We start from the raw sequence: 22803 nt of genomic DNA, 5'->3' as shown, positions 1-22803 counted from the left end.
CGGTTTCATCTTGGAACATCCTGAAATAGACAAAACATATAAAACATATAGCACAAACATATAACAAAAATACAAACTCTACAACTCGGGCAGTCTCTCGAGTGGTGCAACCATCACGTCTTCGTCTCGGAGAGCGAGTCAAGGTAGAATACCTCGACAGTCTGATCTGTCACCGGCTCGCTAATGTAGTGCTTCAGTCTATGACCGTTTACCTTAAACTTCCTGCCTTTATCTTCTATCTCAATTGTGCCATACGGGAAAACCCCAGTGACTGTGAACAGTCCCGACCATCGGGATCTCAACTTTCCCAGGATAATCACAACCGGGAATTATACAATAAGACTAAATCCCCACACCTGAACTGCTTGTTACCCTTCAACTTTCCATTATGCAGTTCCTTCGTCCGCTGCTTATACCTGAACGACTGGGCGTAGGCGTGATCTCTCAGCTTCTCTAACTCGTGCAACTGGTGGAACCGAGTGGACTCTGCAGCGGACATATCAAGATTGACCCTCTGTAAGGCCCACGACGCACGGTACTCTAACTCAACAGGCAGGTAGCAGGCCTTCCCATAAATCATCCGAAACGGTGTGGAACCGGTCGGAGTTTTGTAGGCTGTACGGAAGGCCCACAACGCATCAACCAACTTGTCGGACCAATCCCGACGATTCGAACCAACCGTTTTCTCAAGAATACGTTTGATCCCCCAGTTACTCACTTCTACCTGCCCACTAGTCTGTGGGTGGTAGGCAGTTGCCAGCCGATGGGTGACCCCATAGCGTCGCAACGCCTTCTCCATCTACGCATTGCAGAAGTGAGTACCTCTATCATTGATCAATGCCTTCGGACACCAAAACGAGCAAAAAGGCTCTTGAGAAAACGGAGTGCAGCTCGGGCATCATTCGTGGGTAAGGCACTTTGGCCTCAACCCACTTCGAAACATAATCAATCGCCACGAGTATGTACTTGTTTCCACGCGAAGATGGAAACGGTCCCATGAAATCAATGCCCCAAACATCGAAAACCTCAAAAACCTGAATAGCCTTTTGGGGCATTTCATTTCGCGACGAGATGTTGCCGACCCACTGGCAACGATCACAACTCCTCACAAACGCGTGTGCATCCTTAAAGATCGAAGGCCAATAAAAACCGCAATCAAATACCTTCTTCGCTGTCAAACTCGCACCGTGGTGACCTCCTGTCGGTCCAACATGGCAATGGCTCAAAATCTGCCATCCCTCCTTAACGTCAACACATCTCCTGATAAACTGGTCAACACCTATACGAAAGAGATACGGGTCGTCCCACAGGTAAAACTTAACATCAGCAAAGAATTTCTTCTTTTGCTGGTAAAACATCTTCGGGTACTACCCGTCTGCAAGATAGTTCGTGAAGTCGGTGAAATATGGAAAACCCTCATCCTGAGCCGAAACAAACATGAGACTCTCTGTCGGAAAGTGGTCATTAATCCTGACCCCTGGCTCTCCTAACTCAGCTCCATCAAGACGTGAAAGATGAACGGCCGCCACATTCTCGGCCCCTTTTTTATCACGGATTTCAATATCAAACTCTTGAAGCAACAGGATCCATCAGATAAGGCGTTGATTAGCATCCTGTTTGCTAAAGAGATAACGAATGGCAGAATGATCCGTGTACACAATCGTCTTGGACAGAACAAGATAGGACCTGAATTTATCGAATGCAAACACCACAGCTAAAAGCTCTTTCTCAGTGGTGGTGTAACTCTCCTATGCACCATCCAGGGTCCAGCTAGCATAGTAAATCAGATGGAAGTGTTTATCCTTCCGCTATCCAAGAACCACTCCGACTGCGAAGTCGCTCGCTTCACACGTCAACTCAAAGGGAAGCAACCAGTCGGGAGCAATCATGATCGGGGTGTTAACGAGTTTGTCTTTTAAAAGATCAAACGCCTCGATACACTTGTTGGTGCATTTTGTGACCGTCGCTATGCAATTCTGACCAGCGGAACGCCACAGGCGAAGTTAGAACAACTTCGCCATAGGCGAAGTTAGCACAACTTCTGCCATAGGCGAAGTTATATCAACTTCGCCATAGGCGAAGTTGTAACAACTTCGCCTACAGGCCTAAGCCCGTGAAGTTTATATATATATATATATATATATATATATATATATATATATATATATATATGTGTGTCGTGTTTAGGGTTAGTTATCCAGAAATCAGAGTATTGTGTGATAAGTTTAATTAGCTAGAGAGAAACCGAGAGAGTGAGCCGTGTGGGACGGCCCGAGGTAGAGCTCACATCGGGTCGGCCGTGTCATTTGTTTTCATGTTTGGTATGTAAGTGTTTTGATTATTATATAAGAATCTGCAGATTTGATTATCCCGTTCTTGTATTTGTTCGTGTACGTATTTGTGTTCTTCATCTTTACACCAATAAACGAGTCTAGGAGGATTCCGCACTACTAGACCTCGTGCGGATCTCGTATCGATCAGCGACCCCCCGGGGGGACCTACATGTGGTATCAGAGCCTTAGGCTCTTATGCTATGGTTCGAGATCTGCGTTTTGGTGTTTCTGGCACGTTTCTGTGCGTTTCTGGCCGAACAGCGCCGCAGGCGAAGTTATTGTTCATCAGGCGAAGTTGCCGTCACTGTTCGTAGGGTTTAGGCAAAGATATAAGGTTAAGCGAAGTTATCCACAACTTCGCCTACCTCACAAGTTCGCTTATCAGCCAGGCGAAGTTATGGACAGGCGAAGTTAAGGAGGAGCGATGTTAACTTTAGGCGAAGTTAACGAGTATTTTGGTGTTTTCGTCTGTATGGCCAGGTGTACACGATTATTGTGAGACCGGAGATGTTGTTCCGTCAACGAGTGAAACTTGTTATCTCTGGGTCTTACGTGTGAACAAATACGTGTCAACTCTGGATATGGAGTTGAGTTTGTGAATGGGATATTGATTGAAACTGGATATTGACACATATTTGGGTGTTTGTGGGCAATGAAATTGTTGTTGTTCGAGGTTGACCAACTGAAGAAAGTCAAATTGAACTGAAGGTTTTTGTCATTACTGGATTGCGGTCAGAGCATATTATTTATGTTATTTTCAAGGCGTTCGAGAATTGGATCCTGAAACGTGATGCTCATTTATTAGAGTGAAAATTCTGAAACAAGTTGGATTTAATCGGGAATTAAAGTGTTTATGTTCTTGATCGTTATCCCTGGTGATTGAAGATGCTTCAGATTAATTAATGGTCATGTGTTAGATTCTGTCAAGGTGGTTTTGTGATGAAATTGATCACTTGATGTTGAGTAGTTGAAGATTAAACCTTATCGTATGCCGACGAGTTGGTGAAGTTGTGGAGGACGCCCAACTTCACGTGTTGGTGAAGTCAGATGGACTCACGTGATTGGTTGAGATGATCTATTGGCACGAGGATGCATGCATTTCAAAGACCTCAATCATTATAGTCGGAGAAGCTTACACTGAAGGGGAGATCTGATATGGAAGACGCTGGGTGATTGGTAGATTTGTGAAGCTACAGGACAGTTTCAGACACGGCTGGTTGATGAGCAAACAGAAGATCATCAGTTAAGAGGGAGTCTGTTGGTGCATGTTTTGTAACAGATGATCTTTCGTGTTTGTTAGAATTGAGAGCAACGGTCAAAGGGGAGTCTGTTGGTGCATTTTGTGACTGTCGCTATGCAATTCTGACCAGCGGAACGCCACAGGCGAATTTAGAACAACTTCGCCATAGGCGAAGTTATAACAACTTCGCCATAGGCGAAGTTAGCACAACTTCTGCCATAGGCGAAGTTATATCAACTTCGCCATAGGCGAAGTTGTAACAACTTCGCCTACAGGCCTAAGCCCGTGAAGTTTATATATATATGCGTGTCGTGTTTAGGGTTAGTTATCCAGAAATCAGAGTATTGTGTGACAAGTTTAATTAGCTAGAGAGAAACCGAGAGAGTGAGCCGTGTGGGACGGCCCGAGGTAGAGCTCACCTCGGGTCGGCCGTGTCATTTGTTTTCATGTTTGGTATGTAAGTGTTTTGATTATTATATAAGAATCTGCAGATTTGATTATCCCGTTCTTGTATTTGTTCGTGTATTTGTTCGTGTACGTGTTTGTGTTCTTCATCTTTACACCAATAAACGAGTCTAGGAGGATTCCGCACTCCTAGACCTCGTGCGGATCTCGTATCGATCAGCGACGCCCCGGGGGGACCTACAACACTGCTCAGAAAACTCAAACGGGGCATCCTTCTCTAGAAGTTTGGTCATGGGTCTCGCAATCTTAGAAAAATCTTTAATGAACCGGCGATAGAACCCAGCGTGACCCAGAAAACTCCGGATGGATCTCACAGAAGTGGGTGGGGGAAGATTAGAAATGGTCTCGACCTTCGCTCTGTCGACCTTTATCCCTGCACTCGAAATACGATGCCCCAAAACAATGCCCTCGCGTACCATGAAGTGACACTTCTCCCAGTTAAGAACTAGGTTGGTGTCAACGCATCGGGCTAACATCCTCTCAAGGTTGGAGAGACAATGATCAAAAGAGCTCCCAAACACAGAAAAATCGTCCATGAACACCTCCATGGAGTTCTCGATCATGTCATGAAATATAGCCACCATGCACCTCTGAAATGTGGTTGGAGCGTTACACAGTCCAAGCGGCATACATCGATAGGCAAACGTACCGTATGGGCAGGTAAACGTGGTTTTCTCCTTGTCATCGGGAGAAATAGGAATCTAAAAGTACCCAGAGAAACCATCCAAGAAGCAGTAGTACTGCTGACCTGCTAAACGCTCCAACATCTGATCAATGAAAGGTAGAGGAAAGTGGTCTTTCCTCGTGGCATCATTCAGTCTGCGGCAATTAATGCAGACTCTCCCACCAGTCAAAGTCCTAGTGGAATGAGCTCGTTCCTCTCATTGGTGACGACATTCATGCCACCCTTTTTAGGAACCACTTGGATTGGACTAACCCACGAACTATTAGAAATGGGGAAAATGATCCCCGCATCAAGGTGTTTGATGATCTCCTTCTTCACGACCTCCTGCATCTTCGGATTAAGCCGCCGCTACGGCTAAACGACAGTCCTGAAATTATCCTCCATGAGGATTTTATGTGCGCAAAACGAAGGGTTGATACCCTTAATATCGATAATCTTCCATGCAATGGCCTCCTTGTGCTTTCTCAGCACCCTCAACAATCTCTCTCTCTCGACCTCCGTCAAAGTAGATGCAATAATAACCGGCAACTTCCTCTCCTCGTCCAAAAACGCACACTCCAGATGGGCAGGCAAATCCTTAAGCTCTAAGGAAGAAGGGGGCTCTCGACAGAAGGTCGGTCCATCGGATCATCTCGTGCGATCCCAGCAGGCACTTCAGACTCAGGGGTATGTAACTCGGTGTAATCCTCCGTTGACTGATCGGTCATGGCAACCATCTCAATCTCCGGAATGTCCCTATTGAGAATCTGAGTGTCAGAGGCAGATCCTCCACAAATCTCGCTGAAAAACTCCCCAACATGCTCCATGATGGTATCGATAAAGTACAAGGAGTCATCAGCAGACTTGGGGTGTTTAAGTGACTGTCGAACGTCAAAGGTGACGTTCTCATCCCCAACTCTCAAAATCAGCTTACCCTCGCAGACGTCGATCCCGCCTGTGCAGTGGCAAGGAATGGTTGGCCTAAGATAAGCGGTGCACTATCATCATCGTTCATGTCCAGAATGACAAAGTCTACCGGGAAGATGAACTTATCGACACGAACAAGCATGTTCTCGACCACCCCTCGAGGGTATTTTCGCAGAACGATCAGCAAGCCGGATACTCATCCTGATAGGCCTCGGTTCGCCTAATCCCAGCTTGCGATACACGGAATACGGCATGAGGTTAATACTGGCACTAAGATCAGCCAGCGCATGAATAACCGTACCATCACTTAAGATGCAGGGAATCGTGAAACTCCCTGGATCGGCCATCTTTTCTGTTAACTTCCTCTGTAAGACAGCAGAACAGCTAGCACTCAAAGGGATGGAACCTATCTCAGCCAACTTCTCCTTATTCGATAGAATATCCTAAAGGAACTTTGTGTGTTTAGGCATCTGAGTCAGTGCCTCAAGGAATGGAATATTAAGGTGAAGCTGCTTCAAAAGATCAAGAAATTTAGAATTCTGCTCCTCATCTCTATCTCTGTGGTGTCTCTCGGGTATGATAATCTAGGTTTGTAGACTCTCGGTGGCTTGCTCAGTAGCTGCTATCTCTCAGCCTGTGATGAACTCCCTGGGCTGCTCCTCTGATGCACCTGGGCCGGCGGAGACTCCATCTGAATCTCCTCATCCACCTGCTCCTCTACAACTACCGCAGGCTCCTCGACTCCTCCTCCTCTGGACCTCTGCTGAATCACGGGCTCATCTGGTGCCCCTGCACAGCTCCTCGTCATCACAGCTTTCGCGAATCCCTTCAGGTTTTGCTCGGTGTTACTTAGTAGCATACCCTGTGGCCTCTCGTTCAACCGACTAGCTATCTGATGTAGTCTAAAAAAATACGTATTATTATATAAATATCCGCTATACTTTAAGTCATTTTGAGCCATGTTTTTATTGAATATTATTAATATTTGGTTCATATGTGAATTTAAAAGGTTTCAAGAGACAATGAGCTAAAATGAAATACTTTTACTAGTCTTGAGACCGACGAACAAAGGATCGAGCATATGTTATTTATTATCATAAATTAGCTATTATATATAGTAATAAAAAAAGAAAAAAAAATTGCATATAGACTTTAGATTTGAAAGAATTATTTAAATTTTAGTTCATGCATATCTATTATGTATTTATATTTATTTTATTTGATAATCAAACAAATATAATTGGGTTGCACACAAGTAATTGGGCAAGGCCAACTCGATGTCTTGACAAGAATATAAAAGATTCCAGCCGCCACTGAATATGATTTTTTTTCGTGGAGTAACAGAAGAAGCTGCAAGGCTTAGACAGCAGAGATCCAAGGGAGTTTGAAGCCAAAGAAAAGAAGAAAAAGAGAGAGCTAGCACTTTGGTTCGAGCAGAGAGCGTTACAGTTCAACACCTACTGATCCAAACATCATTATTATTCGGTTTGAATTTATTGTTTTCCTCATGAACTAATTATTTGATCCTTATTTATTTTTTCTGTTCTTGAGTATGGTTGTTGGTTAAACCCTTAGACCGCCTAGGCTTATGATGAACTTTTGTTGACGTTTGATCTTGGCTTGGGTTTTATTTATCGTTATGGTTTTATGAACTAGTAAAAGGTTTAAATATATTGAGTTGATGCGTATGTGTACTTGAGGTTGTTTAATTAAGTTTTATTATTCCGTAGTTGCCTTGATTATTGTTTGTCATTAAGATAGGTTACTATCAGGTCATTTACTTTGTGCCTTTGACTATTTTATGATTGATTTCGAATAAGATCATAGGAATAATATTATTTAATCAAATAAACCTAAGTGTGCTGCTAACCTAAATAGCTATAAGGTGCTAGGTTATTGGTAGGTGTTTGTTGATCAGGATTGCTAGATTTAGTTCTTCGTAAGGAGTCCATCTAGGTTTGATTGGTTAACTTTGTATATCAATGGAATATATTAGACTGCCTTTGATTTTCGCGCTATAAGGTAGGATTTCGTATAAAGGAACTAGTTGTAATTAATTAGGTGGCCGTAAGGAAGCTTGATTTTTAATACTGGTGAGTGTTAAAACTTATTAGAAACCCATAGGTGTCTTCTTGAGAAGGGTCAGGGGTCCTGTTCGGGTTTTCTTTTAAGCGTCTATTTTACAATCCCAGTTCCATAACTAAATATTTTCCTGGTTAATTGATAACTGAAACTTAGGGGATTCTAGCCTTGGTGGTTGCTAATCATCATCTGAATTAAGTCCAAGTTCTAAGTTTAGTCATCTTTAGTTTTATTAGTTAGTTTAAATTAGTTTATTAGTAAAACCCCCTCAAAATAATAATAAATAAATACTCATGTTTGTAGTTAAGTCTAATTAACTAGTTGACGCAATTTAAAGAGTCTTGTGGGTTCGATATCCGGACTTACTTAGCTGTACTATAGTCGACCGGTTCACTTGCCGGTTGGTAGTTGTAGTTAAGTTAAGAGTCTAGAATTTATTACTTAGTGTCTAGATTAGCATATTTTTATATAACTACTTTTAGCACATCACCATCTCTCCCATCTGCCGCTCGAGACTCTGAATCGACGCTCCCTGATTCCTCATGAACTGCTCGTGCTCGCGAAACTTCTCCTGGGTCTCCTTATGTCGGGAATCCTCTCGCGTCATAAGCTGTGACAACATCTGCGTCTGCTGTGCCATCATGTCCTCCAAAGTTTGCTTCTTCTCCCCACTACTCGCTCCCTCTCCGGAATCCTAGAAAAGGCTCTAACGCTGCTGATAACCGGATGCAATTGGAGTTCCGATTGCCTCTCCATCTCGAATTATAAGAATTGAAAGAATTTGGATTTCGGTTTGGATTTCCTATAAAGTCAACGGGCTCCTTCTGTGAACTGACTAGGCACTGAACGGTATCATGCCCTCCTCTGCATATCTCGCACAACTTGCTCTTCGTCTGCAAGTCCTTCATAGCTAAGCTGCAAAAATATGGCGTCAACGGTCTTACCACCCTTGGCGGGTGGTCGCTGGTATCCACTCATAGCTAACCGGTTAAACAAAGCGATGCACTCATCTGGGTCCTTCGTCGTCAGCAAATTTCCTTCCACCGCCGTGTCAAGCATGTTCTGCGTCACGTATGTCACTCCATTATAAAACTTCTCTACAACTGCCCAATCTTGCAAGCCGTGGTTCGGGCACAACGCTAACAATTCTTAAAATGCTCCCATGCCTCGTAGAAACTCTCTGTGTCCTCCATCTGAAAAGAATGAATCTGATTACGTAGACGAGCGGCCTTAGCCGGAGGATCGTATTTCTCAAGAAATTGGGTCTGCATGGCAGCCTAAGTAGCTATAGAGCCCTGTGGGAGGGACTCGAGCCACAAACTCGCTTTATCGATGAGCGAGAACGGAAAAACACGGAGTTTCACGGCGTCTTCGGATATGCCGGCAAGATGGAAAGTGACGCAGATACGCGCGATACGAGTGAGATGATGATGCGGGTTTTCGTGAAGTAACCTGTGGAACTGAGCAGAATGAGAAATGGTGTTCAGAATATTCGACAGAATCTGCCAGTTCGCGTTAACTCCAAAGGCCAGTGGTGCGATGCTGGATCTCATGCCAGCATTGGCCGGTCTGGCCTGGTCTGCAACTATCCTCCTCGGTGGTGGATTGTCGCCCATGATCCTATCCCTATCATCGGAGTCAACGGAAAAAGAAGTGGAAGATGGTGAAACGGAGCGATGTCTCTCACAAAACTCTCTCACTGGCTCGGGAAATGCTTCAGTGTCGGGTGGTCCTCGAGATCGAGTCTGTCGCACAAAACTATAATTAGACATAAATTTAGCTAAACTATTCTAACAAATAAGTAAAACAAAACAAAAATAATTACAAGTAGCACACAAGGTAAGTCCTAACTCCAGTCGCTCTCAAAATGCCTAAAACCGTGTCCCCGGCAACGGCGCCAAAAACTTGATGTGTGTCAGATAACCTTCACAACTAAGCTTTAATATTAAATCGAAAATCCTAAAACCACACACAACCGGCAAGTGTACCGATCGCAAGTAGTTTAAACCTAGGAAGTCCGAGTATCGAACACGTGGACACCTCAGAACGCTAATGATCACTAACCTTAGACAAGACCTACCTAAGTATAATATTTAATTGATTTTTGATTTCTTTTAACTTAACTGAACTAACTAGACTGACTGACAAAAGTTACCTAAAATAGAAAAATTAACGACAAACTAACTATGTTAACTTCGATTGGAAAAAAAACGTCTACCTAGGTCTGAATCAAACTGTAGTCCTAACAAGATAATGGATTGAATGATATCTAGACACCGGTCTCTAAAGATGACACAACTAAGGATCGCTCAGGCTCGCTGGATCACCTCTCGGTCTCACTCAATAAACCCTAACTACTCTTAATCGGCTAAAATGACCAAACCGGGAAACAATTGTTAACGTGTTCTAATGTTGACTCACCTTTCGGTCTCACCAACACTCGACCCTATGGCAATGAATACTACGTAACCAAGGATAGAGGAACAATTCAACTTGAACCAAAATAGATCAACTAGTCGCTCAAAACACCTAATCCTGACAAGAAACGAACTCGCTCTCGCGCAATTCTAATTCTAGCATGCAAAGGCCATGAGACAACCCTAACTTCTTATCACCTCTCGGTCTCTAAGAAGGTGTTTAACCGCTATACTTTAACCACAAATTCATGCAACAAAACCCTACGGTTGTTCCTACCGCAAACAAACCCTAAACACAAAGTCTAGAATCAAACAATGCACCGATCAATCAACACAAAACTAATTAACCGACACAAGGGGTTTAAGCAATGAATTAACCGATTTTCCAACCCTTAAACAAAACCTATTTCATGTCTAAATCAAACTTTACAATAACAATTAACATCTATCAATCAAACAATCCAACAAGCTCATCAAACACTAACAATTATCATCATTCCTAGGTAGAAATAACAAGTTTAGCCTCTAATCATATTTGGACAGCCATGAACACTTAATAAAAATATCATATAACTCATATCAATAATCAATTCAAGCATTCAATGATCAATACAATTCATAAACAAGTCAATATCTCAAGCAATTGCAAAACTACTAATCAATTGAACAAGTAAATCAAAGTGTATGAACAATGAAAAAGATGTAAGGATATGAGATGTTTCGGGGCTGCTCTTGGCTGTAAAAACCGATGGTGAATGATCCTGAGACTTGTCCTTTCCTTCTTCTTCCTTCCCTAGCAGCCACAAGTCCACAACCTTGCTTCAAAAAAAACTTTTTCTCTTACCCTAGCTAGTCAACAGTCCAATCGAACTAGGGTATGGGGTCTTGGAGTTCAATTTTTTTTATATTATAATATCATTGTAAGACTTGGGCCTCCATGATGCATATGGGCCGGGCTTTGAGTTGTTTCTTGAAATCGTATGCGTAAAAGGTTCGTAAACTCCTCGAAAAGCTCGGTTTTTTCAATCTTTCGCAGCTTCTAGGCCAGATATTATGTTTGCTGTGTGTGTCTGTGTAAGATTTCAAGCTAAACCTATGGTCTCACACATGCTAGCAGTGAAGAGAATGTTCAGATACTTAAAAGGAAAACCAGATTTGGGGATTTGATATCCAAAGAACCCTTCCTGTGACTTGATGGCCTACACAAATAGTGACTATGATGGTTGCAACATGAGTAGAAAATCAACCTCTGGAGGATGTCAGTTTCTTGGGAACCGGCTAGTTCTTGCCAATGCAAGAAGCAATCTACAGTGTCAATTTCTACCGCTGAAGCTGAGTATATTGCTGCATCTGCTTGCTGTGCACAGGTTCTATGGATTCAGAATCAACTTCTGGACTATGGTCTGAATTTCGTATTTACACCTATTTTAATTGATAATACTGCTGCTATGTTTATTGTTAAGAATCCAATCCAACATTCTAATACTAAGCACATTGAAATTAGACATCATTTCATTAGAGACTGTCAGGAAAAAGGCTTTTTAGAGATGAAAAGGGTAGATACATCTGATAACTTGGCTGATTTGTTTACCAAACCTTTAGATGAAACCAAGTTTCATTTTCTGTTAAAATGCCTAGGAATGATAAATACTGATGAGGTTTAATTTAGGATATGTGCTTAAGTGAAGTGCTAACTGATTATATGTTTTACTCACTTTGAATGTTTGCATGATAAATTGCTATGCTTGAATGATTACTCAAATTGCATGAATCATGTTTGTGAATGCTCTTGTGTGGAATTTCTGTTAATTGTGCTAATTACAGCTTTTAGTACTTTGATCTGTGCTTGCATGATGTGTCTTTGTGATTCTAAGTACTTCGAACATGAACCTATGCTTGATAATGTGCTTGTTGCTCTTCGAGCACAGGCATAGGCTCCTGTAAGACTATTCTAAGTCATTAGAGCACATATGTCATTACTCAACTGCTCGAGCATAGAATGCTGTCTCGAAATCTTTTGCAAGTATTTCGAGCTTGCTTCTGTGGTAGATGGGTGTTTAATGCTCTTCGAGCACAAATAGTCCATACTTGAGGTTTTTCTCAAGTAACTCGAGCATGAGTGTTGTTACTAGTGGTCGAGCATGTACATGTGTTCAGGATACCGTGCTTATTCCTTGCAAATTACTGCTCGAGCACAAAGTTAAAGTATTTCAAGCACAATCATTGAAATGATATACTTCTAAGGTTGCTCTATAGACTTTCAGGCATGCTCGATGAAGTTCTGAGCATGCTCGACAGACTTAAGTCAGAATCAATTTTTGACCAGGGCATCAGGAGGTCAGAGTCAATTCGGGGTGATTTGGAGAAAGCTAAATACGCTTTGAGAAGAGATTAGAGGCAATCTGAAGCTATAATGATAACCATTCCTATGTTATGCTCTAATTGAATCCTAAATGTATCACAGAAAGCAATGACCATTATGCTAAGTATACCTACTGTCAACCTGACTTGAGTCATAATAACACTAACCATGAAGTGGTGTGATCGTTGTTTTAAATAGTCTGATCCCATGTTGAGATCTTTCCAAATGATTTAAAATGAATTTTAGTTTGAACTATATTTTGATCTTTTATGTCACCTTAAACAAGTTGCTCAATTTATATTACTGTTCTGCATGATTATTCCTTGAGAAAAATTGAAATTTTGAGCATAAGACATAATTAATCTTGTCTTGGGTTAGTGGCTTAACAGTTGTGATTCTCAACCTGACATGCATATTTAGTTAAGTGTTTCGAGCATAAAGACTATGCTTGCTCATATATTGCTGCTTTGAGTATACTATATGACATGAAAATTTGCTGTTAAGTGTTTTGAACATGCATCTTATCTTCGAGCACCGATCTTGTGTTTCGAGCATGATTTCATGATAAGTAGTTAAGATCTAAGTTTTCGAGCACAAGAAACTGAATGAGAGACACTTATGTGTTTCGAGCATCATTGTGTGCTAGATACTTATGTATAAGAATTCGAGCTAAGGAACTTGATGGAACATTTTGTGAAATAGTTCGAGCAAACTTGAGAGCTAGACACTTAGGCTGTGAGTTCGAGTACATGAATAGGAATGATTTAATCTGCTAAGGCTTTCGAGCATAGGAGTACGTCGAGCACATAGAGCTATAGAAGTCTAGAGCAAAGTTTCTAACACTGGAATACATCTCAAGCATAGAGTAGTGACGATATATTCCCAAGTATCTCGAGCATGATGCATAGTTGAGTAAGGTTAGATTACTTGTATGACTCAGGATTTTATGTTGAATAAATTGACAAGTACATTCGAGCACACTACACCTCAAGCATGACTCGGTACTCCAGAAATTTGAAACTTTTGGGAAGGCAATCGAGCACAAGTCTAGAGGAATACTGCTCTGTCTCGTGTACTGGTTGTACCATGTACTCGAGCAAGGACAGAGAATATTCCAACTACATCGAGCAAGGGTTGTACAATGTACTCGTGTAAGGGGGGGGGGCAGCTTTTACTTTGGCTGTATGCTCGAGCAAGGGAGGTACAATTAAATTTGAAATTAAATAACAACTGTCGTGTGCTAGACGACAAACCAAGGTACTGTACCACCCAAACGTTAGGTATAAAAGGGGGACTTAGAAACTTTTTCACATATCTCTTCCTCTTTTAAACCTAATCGCTAAAACCCTCTTGCTCGTGCTATCTCCCTCTTGTTCGCTGCTCTAATACTTGCTTAAATTCACTTCGATTATAGCCATTAGCTCTATTTCGACTTCGGTAAGACATCTTTATTCGATAATCGTCACACCGATTTCGAAATTAGGGTTTCTAATTGAATTTTGACTAATTGTTTACTTGTTCTGACAGGTACGCATATTACTACGGAACAGGTTATTTGAAGACGCCATTAATCATCTATCTATCCTCAAATATTAGTTTTGCGCCTTTGTGTATTGACATTTATTTATTCTTGTAGAACTGATGGCGTTTAAATTTGAAAAACGGTATAATATGTGCGCTCAGTTGGAGCTAGACGATGAAAACATGGAGTTAGAAGTCATGATAAATTTTCTACAAAACTCCAATTTACAGATGGCGTTGATAGAAAACCCCACACTCTACAGGAACCATCTTACAGATTTTTGGCAGTCAACAACTTATGTCAGTGATGTGAACGGGAAGAGGATCGAGGCATCTGTGCTAAACAATGATATTGAAATTACAGAGGCTTCCATTCGAGCTGCATTGGACCTCAATGCAAACTTTGAAGCTCAACAATTGTATTCGGTTCCAAGATTACTGTGAGTCTTTCAAGAGACCATGGGCTATCAAGGAGGTGTAAAAGAGGGTCAATTTCAAAAGGGGAGCTTTCCATTAATCTACAGGTTCCTAATTCATCATGTGATTCAGTCCCTATCTCCTCGGAGAGGGACTTGGACTTTGTTGAGTAGAGAGCTTGGGACTCTCATTGTAGCAATTCTGTATTAGCAACCCTTCAACATTTCCAGACTTATTTTTCAAGGGTTGGCATCAAATGCAGAGAAGCTAGTCAATCAAAGATTTCTTATGTATCCACGCTTTCTTTAGATCATGATAAACAGAGAATTACCTGATCTTCAATGAATGGGGGAGGTTTTGAAACTATAGGACCCCAATATATGCAAAAGAATGAATGATGCTCAGAGTAAATTCATTGACAATGATGATTGGGATGTACTCCCTTGGTTGCTCGTACAAGCTCTAGGTGCGATTAATGTGCCTAGAACCACTGGAAATAGTGATAATGAAGAAGACGATGGTGCAAATGACGATGATCGAGGTGACGATGGGAACAATGGTCCGGAGGGTGGACATGGTGTGGTTATTGGTAATGTTGATGCACAAGAGATTATTAGGGGACATATGCCTTTGCTTGAACAAGTTACACAAGAGGAAGTTAATGCAGAAGTGGAGGTGCAGGAGGAGATAGATTCACAGGATGAGGATGTAGTCAACCAAGCTGCAGAGCCAATGGATGATGATATTTTTGTAGCTTAGGTTGTAACAAATGTTGCAGAAACATTTACCAGGATAACTCCACCTGACTCACCACCACCTACAGTTTATCATGATGACACAGATTCCATTGAGGTGAATGATGGAAATGACGATATTACCTCTTCACCAGCCACCACTGAGCCTGCTTTATCTGACAATGAACCAACTGCTAACATTTTTTTACCACCTCAATCAACCCATTCCATTCAAGATCAACCTGCTTCTCAACCTACCACACCAACTCAGCCAATCCCATCATCTGAACCTGTAAGACCCCGAATCCCGGGAATCCTACAGTTGGTAATCACATCCACAATTTCACAAAAATTTAAAACCAAATAATTCTTTGTATTTAAAACCAGTTCAGAGTAAATAACAGCGGAAAAAGTTTAAGTATTAAAAATCCCAAACACGGGACAAGTGTCCAAAATCAAATGTAAATAAAATATCCGTTTTATTTGAATCCTCGACCAGAAATGCCTTCAACCTTCCGAGTAGTAATAAAATAATTAATATAATTCACCAAATAATACATTCATCGTCGAACACACGTACACGGGCCTCTCCACCACGAGTCAAGACTCGAGTAATATATTTGACCCGGACGCGGTAAGACCTAAGCATGTGACACGAGCCTCTCCACCACGGGTCAAACCAGAGTAATATATTTGACTCGGTCACAGCTTACACATTCGAGCACGTGATACAGGCCTCTCCACCACGGGTACAACCCAAGTGATATATTTGACCCGATAACGGCTCAACATACAACGGGCCTCTTCACCACGGGATTTTAAAACCCGAGTAATATATTTGACCCGCCAAAATGATGATCACGCCACACGGGCCTCTCCACCACGGGATTTGAAAACCCGAGTAATATATTTGACCGGGCCATGAATCACCATGCACACACACATCAATAAGCCTACTCACATCATTCTTAGTCACGAGGAACCAAATATCATCACACAACCGTAGGCTATAAGGTAACACATACTTATACATACATACATACCTCCATACATACATACATACATACATACATACATACATACATATCTATATATATATATATATATATATATATCATCCCAACGTGAACTAAGTAAATAGGTCTACTCGTATTCAATTACTACCAAGCCTATTAACATCATCGAGTCTAGACCATAATCATGTATATAACCTTAAGGAATATATGACTATAACGAGTCTAAAATATCCTAAGGCATAGAATATAGTCCACTCATAGTTTTATAAATGCACAAATACAAATAAGGCTATGTAATACCATACAAATAGTTGTAACGAGTAAAATAGTGTAAACTTGTATTACGGTGTGTATGCTAGCCCAAAACGTAAAAAGATTTTAAAGGGGCATCATGAACTCACCTGAGACGAGCCACACAAATACCAAAGGGTTTGAGAACCTCAAAGCCAATCCACAGTTTACAAGCCTGTCGGATTGCACACAAAGATTACTAACTAAACGTACCGACTCGTTTATCCTATGAGACGTTCTAACATGATTTGATTGACCTAAAGCCTTGACATTACCAAATTCAATTACATCAGCCCCCGAGGCCATGTATTTACCAAAACCACCCTAGTTAATCCCGGGGACAAAAGGTTCCCAATTTTCCCCCGAAAGTTGTTGACTTTATCGAATACGCGCGTTAACGGGTTGATTATGCACTTAGATACCGACTCAGCCCCGTGTGGACTAAATTTAGTAAAATCACAGCCAACAAGTCCACACGACGCTACACGAGTTGGATGGGTCGGTAATTCACAAGCACGATGCACAAATTATCAATAAACACGAATTTGCGCCGTACCGACCCGTTTGAGTAACCGACAACCAATTCAGCCCCAATAACATAAAAATATAGTTTTTCACAGCCAACAAATCATACCGAGGCTACAACAACCGAATTGGTTGTTAATTCCCTCAAACAACGTGCTAGACGCAAGAATTGACAAACTAGACAACCGAAACCTAGTTTTCACTTCATCAACAGTTAACCAATCTAACGAATGCCAAAATTCATGATACTAAAGTATATTACACTAGACGTACCTAAGAAGATGACGGAGCACGAACTTCAATTATAATAGCCCCGAAAGATGCGAGAAAGGGCAGCCACCGGTTAAGCCTAAAACGAACTTATCGATCAATAACGAATATAACATGCAGATTTTAGCATGTAAAGATGTATTTTATTCTATAGCAAAACCATGGAATTATTAAATTTTTACCAGTGTTGCATAAATATCTTAAGTTTATAAAAATATTTTTATTATATATTTCTAGTGGACACAAAAATCATAAAAATTCCTCCAACACAGAAAGGTATGTGCAGCTATTTCAGCGCGCAACAAAATGGTTTTATTATTATAAAATTCATTACCCAGCCAAATTAAACGATTCCAATTGGGTTTGATTCCTAACTCAAAATATTAACTTCCAGAAGTGGAACCAACCAATTTAGACTTGTCGAAAAAGGGTTATGATATCAGGAAGACAGACCCGAATCCGTCGTCCCGCATCAGCTTTGACACTCGATCTTATAAAATCATAAAAAGTATTCAAATCTCGTCCAAAAATTACGTATTATGCCTTTCTGGAAACTAGACTCAAAGTAGAACATTATGGAAAGGACAATCGATCGAAAAAAATGGATTATCATCAAGTTACAGGCCCTACAATAAACGAGTACGAATCTGTCAGAAATTGTTATAATCAAAACTCAACCCTAACGACCAATAAGCACGTTAATATGATCAATTAAGGTGAAAAAGAGTTGTAGACACTTAATACCGACCTGGAATTGAACTTTGGATGGCCGGAGAAGGGCTGGTCTTGCATGAAAATCGAGAAGAGAGGGGGAGGGGGTGCCGATCGGGATTAGCTAGGGTGTTAGGGTTTTATTTTATATTTTGTTGTATTATAATATAATAATAATACATCCTAGCCCCTCCACTTTACAAATGGTCGAATTTGTTAGAAAATTTAAGTGAGAAACGTTTACGAGGGTGGCCAAGAGCTCACGAAAGAATGCCGGGTCAAGCCCGAAAGGTGTACATAACACTACAAGATTAAACCTTTACTCAGAAATTAACGGGCGTTACAGAACCCTCTCCAGAGACCACTCAAGAAACCCCACTGTCAGGCCCTAATCTTTATGACATTGTCTGTGAGAATGCAAGACTTGAGTTTGAGAAAATAATGTTAAAAGAACATAATGCCATTTTGGCAGCAAGGAACTCGTCATTGGAAGATGCACTAAATGAAGCTTTATTGAAGACTCGAACCCTCGAGGGGCATTCTAAGGTTAAGAAGACCTTAGATGCACCAAAACAGGGGGAGAATACTGAAGGTGCAGAGAGTCTGAGGGTAATTGGTGAACTATATGAAAGTTCTGAAGACGAGGCTATGGAGGTTGGACCATTTGATGCCTTAAACATGATCAATCAAGCATATGATGATAGAGATTCGGATGTTGAGGGGGGAGAATAAAGAAGAAGAAGAAGAAGAAGAAGAAGAAGAAGAAACCGAAAAAGAAATGCTGAAAGGAAAAGCAAAGGGAAAGGGGGTTGCACTTACTAAAGATGATCTACATCCCCTGCCCCAGCATACAGTTCAGTCTGACGATATTCTGTACAAAGAAAATGTAGTTGATCCAGATGTGGTAGAAGCTGAGTCTGTGAAAACTGCAATAGAATTAATGAATGAAGAATTGGAGGCTATGGAGAATGAAGAAGAGGAGGAAATCCCTCAGGAAGTCATTGAAGCGTTAATAAACATGAAAGAAAAAGAGGAGGAAGATGAAAGGATGATGAAAGAGGCAGATGATGCCTTTAAAGCTACAATTGAAGCTCTTTAAACAAATCTGAATGAAGTTGAACAAGAACCTACACAGACTGAAGAGCTAGTTATCATTGAGCCTGAAGAGCCAACAACTCACGATCAAGAACAATCTGAGACTGAAACTGACAATCCTGAAAAGGAACAAGAACTTGGCTTGAGACCAGTTATCCATGAAGAAGATGAAACCATTGAAGTCTCAGCAAGTACTATGGTTAAATTGGTTATAATGAAGGATCTTACACTCATTCTGAATAACCCAGAGAGACATCATCCAGAGATAGTAATAGCAGCAAGAAAGGCTCAACAAGACCTCATAAACTTGAGTAAAGAAGGAGATCCAAGAGTTTAAGAGCATGTTGAACCAAATGAGCCCATTATTCAAGAAGTAAATGAAGAATCTGAAGAGACTCATGTAGACAAACCTGTTATTGAAAAATCTGAGTCACTGGATGAGGAAATCATAATTGAAGAACCAGAAACTGAAGTAGAGCAACCTGACACATCCACTCCATCTCAATCAAATTTGAAAAGAAAAGATACAGATGAACTAGAAACACTAAGGTCTAAAAGACAGAAATCAATAAAGAAAATGGTGTGCAAAATCAGATTGGAAAAGCTGGAATAGAGAAGGAGGGCTCAATCTGAAAGAAATGAAGAACCAATGATTGAGGCTCTCTATGATCTTGAAGAAACAGTGGATTTGGAGGATGTGAAAGAAGATGATGAGGGATCAAAGAATGTTAAAATTGAAAATGAAGACAAAGATTATCTGATTAGCTTGGGATATGATCCATTATATCTCCAAAGACTATCAAAAGAAGATATAGCAAAAGAAGCTGCGGGGTGGAGAATAAGAAAAACGAAAAGAGAATTGCTGATGAAGGCTGGTGATGTGTGTCTAATAACCCTATAATAATGACCCTCACAACTAAGCTTTAATATTAAAACGAAAATCCTAAAACCACACACAATCGGCAAGTGTACCGATCGCAAGTAGTATAGACCTAGGAAGTCCAAGTATCGAACACGTGGACACGTGAGACGCTAACGATTACTAACCCTGAACAAGACCTACCTTAGAATAATATTTAATTGATTTTTGAATTCTTTTAACATAACTGAACTAACTAGACTAACTGACAAAACTGACTAAAAATAGAAAACTTAACGACAAACTAACTGAGTTGACTTCGGATGGAGAAAAACGTCTACCTAGGTCTGAATCAAATTGTAGGCCTAACAAGCAAATGGATAGAATGACTTCAAGAAACCGGTCCCTAAAGATGACACGACTAAGGATCACTCGGGCTCACTGGATTACCACTCGGTCTCACACAACAAGCCTAAACTACTCAAAATCGGCTAAAACGACCAAACTGGGAAACAATTACTAACGTGTTCTAATGCTAGATCACCTCTCGGTCTCACCAACACTCGACCCTAATGGTCAGGAATACTACACAACCAAGGATAGAGGAACAATTCAACTTAAACCAAAATAGATCAACTAGTCGCTCAAAACACCTAAACCTAACAAGAAACGAACTCGCTCTCGCGTAATCCTTATTCTAGCATGCAAAGGCAATGAGACAAACCTAACATCCTATCACCTCTCGGTCTCAAAGAAGGTTTCTAACCACTGTACTTAATCCAATAAATCATGCAACAAAACCCTACGGTGGTACCTACCACAAACAAACCCTAAACACCAAGTCAAGAATCAAACAATGCACCGATCAATCAATACAAAACTAATCAATCAACACACAGGGTTTATGCAATAAATTGATATAATTTCCAGCCACTAAACACAACCTATTTCATGTCTAAATCAAACTTTACAATAGCAATTAAGGTCTATCAATCAAACAATCCATAAAACCTATCAAAACCTAACGATTAACATCATCCCTAGGTATAACTAACAAGTTTAGCCGAGAATCATAATTGGACAGCCATGAACCTTTAATAAAACCATTAATAAACTCATCTTAAACATCAATTCAAACATCCAATGATCAACAATAATCAATAACAAATCAACCTTGCAAGCAATTGCAAAACTAGTTGATGAACAATGAAAATATGTAAGGATATAGGTTGTTCCAAGGCTGTTCGTGGCTGTAAAAACTGATGGTTAATGATCCCGAGGCTTGGTTCTTGTGTCTTCTTCCTTCCCTAGCCGTCACAAGCTTTAAACCCTAACCAAAAAAACTTTTTTCCCTTGCTTCCCCCCTGCTGCCTGCTACGATCGCCAGCTTCTAGGGCTGTTAGGGTTTTTATTTTTTTGCTTTTATGTTATAATATTGTAAGTAATGGGCCTCCATGATGCATTTGGGTCGGTCTTTGAGCTTTGTCTTGAACTTGTATGCGTAAAAGGCTCGTAAGCACCTCGAAAAGTCCCGATTTCTCTTCCTTGTAACCCAAAACCTACATGATTATTACATATATGTAAAACCTATATAAATTAAGTAAAAGCACATAAAATATCATACAATACATAGATAAAAGGTGCGGAAAATACGAGTGTTTTACAACATATCAAATATCCCCACACTTAAGACTTTTTCGTCCCAAAAAAAGAATACTACACAGGATCATATCCGAGTTCAACCGACAACCCTTGGTTTTATTTATTTACTATTATTATTAATATATATTTTTTTTCTTTTTAAAGTATTAGAACAAGTGACCCGTTACCCCTTCCAACTTTCACCTAATAAGCTAGATCAGGTCGATTTCCGGTATTGCTGTCCACTTTAAACCCATGCCCCTAATACTTACTGAGGCAAATAAGGCGTGACAATTCTATTAATTTGTATGACTAAGTGGAACCCACACCTAAAAGCCCTGCTGCCACTTCACCAATTCCATTATGGTTTTACCGAGCCGAGCCACCCCAACTTGACTTAAACCTATTGCCACATGATTAAAACATTTCGACTCATATACAAACTATAAACTCTAGCTCTCTTTCAAGTGCACGCAATTATAAATGCATCTCTTTTATTTTTTTTATTTTTTCTGCCTTTTGGCTTTTTGCAATTATTTATTTTATTTTATTTTTTTTGAACCTTTAAGTACATGGCTTTGCCTGAATATAAACAAATACAAAAGATAAAACAGCTAATATAAACATACAATCATGTGACTCGAGGCTTGAGTGTGACCCGGCTTTTCATTCCGGTCCTGTCTCGAGCTTAGTTAAACAAACAAAACCCCTAAGATGTTTCCCACTAAAGTCAGGCCACTTAAGAGGTTCAATTAGGTCAACAACCAAACCGCCCTTTCATTCTCAAAGGCTGAGCCTATCGACACACGATTACTGAGTCTAAACCGTTCGGTTACCATACATTACGTGCGGGTCTAATGGGCACTGTTCTTATTTATTATATATATATATTTTGAAAACACCAAGAGGTTATAAAATAACCACTACTCGGTAATAATATCATCTCCTGTTTAACGTAGAGAAAACAAATTTCAAGGGACTATTTATTTAAAAATTTTTCAAATTTTTTATTTTATTTTATTTATTTATTATTATTTTTTTCAAAAAACTTTCTACAACTAAGTAAAATAAACCCCATCCCCACACTTAGAACGAAATCGTCCTCGATGAGTACAAGGTAAAGAAATAAAATAAAATAAAAATAAAACAGAAAAAATAAAAATAAAGTATACAAGACTAAAACAAAGAACAGGTTACTCCCCTGGTTTGTGTGCAGAATCCTCAATAGCTGGG

The sequence above is a fragment of the Bidens hawaiensis genome, unplaced genomic scaffold (assembly GCF_021521415.1).
Source record: "Bidens hawaiensis isolate Kalapana, Puna unplaced genomic scaffold, B.hawaiensis_p1.1 tig00000657_1, whole genome shotgun sequence".
In the NCBI taxonomy this organism is placed as follows: domain Eukaryota; kingdom Viridiplantae; phylum Streptophyta; class Magnoliopsida; order Asterales; family Asteraceae; genus Bidens; species Bidens hawaiensis.
The sequence above is the reverse complement of the archived record's forward strand: the minus strand, read 5'-3'. Positions refer to the sequence as shown.